Here is a 3,559-nt window from a genome sequence, read left to right as displayed (position 1 = left end):
GGGAGATGAATCGAAAGTGAACATCACAATGTTTCTATAGTGAACTGTTTCATCCACTTCAAAATCTTCCAAAACATAATCTTCCCTTGACGAATAAATAATTTAGAGAATTTTTTAAAAAAAACTGATTCAAAAAAATGATTTAAAAAACTTGATTCAAAAGAAATTTGTTGTCAACACACTTAAGAAATCCACTTTTTTTTCGCAACGGATTTGCCGCCAGAACACAGGTGTCGTGAAAACCACCGCTAAATCAAAGCCAAAATGGGAAAGGAAAAGACTCAGATCAATTCACATGTCGTCATTGGACAGCAAATTCGGGCAAGTCCACCACCACTGGCCATCTGACCTACAAATGTGGTGGCATCGACAAAAGAACCATTGAAAAATTTAAGAAGGAAGCTGCTGAGATGGGAAAGGGCTCCTTCAAGTATGCCTGGGTCTTGGATAAACTGAAAGCTGAGCGTGAGCGTGGTATCACCATCAACATCTCCCTGTGGAAATTTGAGACCAGCAAGTATTACGTGATTATCATTGATGCCCCAGGACACAGAGACTTCATCAAGAACATGATTACAGGCACATCTCAGGCTGACTGTGCCATCCTGATAGTTGCTGCTAGTGTCGGGGAATTTGAAGCTGGTATCTCCAATAATGGGCAGACCCATGAGGATGCCCTTCTGGCTTACACACTGGGTGTGAAACAACTAATCGTTGGTGATAACAAGATGGATTCCACTGAGCCACCCTACAGCCAGAAGAGATATGAGAAAATCGTTAAGGAAGTCAGCACCTACATTAAGAAAATTGGCTACAACCCTGACACAGTAGCGTTTGTGCCAATTTCTGGTTGGAACGGTGACAACATGCTGGAGCCAAGTGCTAATATGCCATGGTTCAAGGGATGGAAAGTCACCCGCAAAGACAGCAATGCCAGTGGAATCACACTGCTTGAAGCCCTGGATTGCATCCTTCCACCAACTAGACCAACTGACAAGCCTCTGAGTCTGCCCCTACAGTTTGTTCTTAAAACTGGTGGTATTGGCACTGTCCCTGTGGGCTGAGTGGAGACTGGTGTTCTCAAACCTTGCATGGTTGCAACTTTTGCTCCAGTCAATGTCATAACTGAAGTCAAGTCCATCTAAATGCACCATGAAGCTTTGAGTGAAGCTCTTCCTGGGGACAATGTGGGCTTCAATGTCAAGAATGTGTCTGTCAAAGATGTTCGTCGTTGGCAACGTTATTGGTAGCAGCAAAAATGACCCACCAGTGGAAGCAGCTGGCTTCCCTGCTCAGGTGGTCATCCTGAACCATCCAGGTCAGATCAGTGCTGGGTACGTCCCCGTACTGGATTGCCACACAGCTCACGTTACTTGCAAGTTTGCTGAGCTGAAGGAAAAGACTGATCATCATTCTGGAAAGAACTTGGAAGATGGACCTAAATTCTTAAAACCTGGTGATGCTGCCATTGTTGAGATGGATCCTGGCAAGCACATGGTGTTGAGAGCTTCTCAGACTATCCTCCTCTGGGTCATTTCGCTGTCCGTGATATGAAACAGACGGTTGCTGTGGGAGTGATCAATGCAATGGACAAGAAGGCTGCTGGAGCTGGCAAGGTCAACAAGTCTGCCCAGAGAGCTCAGAAGGCTAAATGAATATTATCCCTAATACCTGCCACCCCAGTCTTAATCAGTGGTGGAAGAACAGTCTCAGAACTGTTTGTCTCAATTGGCCATTTAAGTTTAATAGTAAAAGACTGGTTAATGATAACAATGCATCGTAATACCTTCAGAAGAAAGGAGAATGTTTTGTGGACCATTTTTTTTTTTTTTTGTGCTTGGCAGTTTTAAGTTATTAGTTTTTAAAATCAATACTTTTTAATGGAAACAACTTGACCAAAAATCTGTCACAGAATTTTGAGATCCACTAAAACAAAGTTTAATGAGAAAACTGTGTCTTCTTTTGGTCAACACTGGACCTGTGAAAATGTGTTCCAGGTTTTTCTGATTAGAATATGCTGGAATTTTAAGTTAAAAATTCGTGAGTTAGGGATTTTTTTCCCACCTGTTGCTTGTATTAAGCTATGGAGGGCTGTTGGCAGTCCTACCGGTTAGAATAGAACTGTTGACATGTAATTTAGTTTAGAAAGCAAAATTCTGTAATCTTAAGGGATGAAATGTTGCATATAAAATTGTGTAGCTACAAGTAAATTTGCTAGAATAAAAAAAAAGAAATCAATTCTTTCTCAGGGGTATTATGTGCTATTCAAGTACAAATTTGGAGAACCTACTCAGGTGTCCATTATAGATTTGAAATTGAGATAAATAGGTTTGCAGAGTATCTATCCTGTCTTTTCTTTACTGAATTTCCAACTATAATGCCATTTTCTAGTACTATAGTTGCTAAATTAATGCATGATACTATTTAAATTCCTTTATTAAAAGGCTGTATATAACACCATAATCACTTAGAAACACTTGTTTAACTGATCAAGGTCATGTATAAAGATCTATCCAAAACTTGAAAAGGTTTCATTCGCACTGTGTTTTTATCATAAGGGAAATGGTTAATATTTTCTTTACAAAATGAGTTGTTTTGGGAAAAAATGCAAAATTATTTCATCTGTTTTTAGTTTAATTTTCAAAGTTGAATAAAATTCAAGAAATTTCCATTTTAAGATTTATTTATTTATTTGAAAGGCAGAGATACAGAGAAGGAAATGCAAAGGCAGAGACAGAGAGAGAGAAAGATATCTTTTATCCACAGGTTCAATCCCTAAATGGCTGGGCCCAGAAGAAACCAGGAGCTAGGAGCTTCATCTGGATCTCCTACATGGATGCAGGGTCCCAAGAACTTGGGCCATCTTCCACTGCCTTCTCAGGTACAATAACAGGGAGCTGGATCAGAAGTGGAGCAGACAAGACTTGAATTACTGCCTATATGGGATGATGGTACGGCAAATGGTAGCTTCACCTGCTAAGCCATAGCACCTGCACAGAAAATTTATAAATTTTTTTTTGTATTCTAGTTCAAGGTCCCATGTTATTTCTACGAATAGAAATATGAATTAGAGAGAATGTAGTCGTGTGAGTAGGTATTTATATCTCAAGTAAATGTAGGTTATATCTTAATAAAGATCTATCATTACATCCTAGATACATCCTTAATCTCTGTAAATGCTACAGAAGAAAATGACAAAAATATGTAGTACATAATAGCTAAATATAAAATCCATAAAATATTTTAACAACACTACAGCTGAGGTTTCCCTTATTTTTAAAAATATTTTATTTAAATGATGTTTTTATTGGTGCAAAATACTTGTACATTTTTATTGGATACAGTGCAATATTTCAACATCTATACACAGTGTAAACATGTTAACCACTTATGAAATTACAGGATGCTTGTTTCTCTATAAAATCTGATTGTGTTAGCCAAAATGGATAATTCATAACTTTAATCTATTATCACTTTTATTAAGGTTACTAGATTATTCATTTCAGTATTATCAGTAAAGCATATGTATATATATATAATTTATGACAGTTTTTTAAAC

General features: G+C 37.8%; 1 pseudogene; it reads left to right on the top strand.

The window, feature by feature from the left end:
* The first annotated feature begins 230 nt into the window (after positions 1 to 230).
* Positions 231 to 1,976, top strand: LOC138843278 (elongation factor 1-alpha 1 pseudogene; annotated as a pseudogene).
* The last annotated feature ends 1,583 nt before the right edge of the window (positions 1,977 to 3,559 follow it).

The sequence above is a fragment of the Oryctolagus cuniculus genome, chromosome 8 (assembly GCF_964237555.1).
Source record: "Oryctolagus cuniculus chromosome 8, mOryCun1.1, whole genome shotgun sequence".
NCBI lineage: Eukaryota > Metazoa > Chordata > Mammalia > Lagomorpha > Leporidae > Oryctolagus > Oryctolagus cuniculus.
The sequence above is the reverse complement of the archived record's forward strand: the minus strand, read 5'-3'. Positions and strand labels throughout refer to the sequence as shown.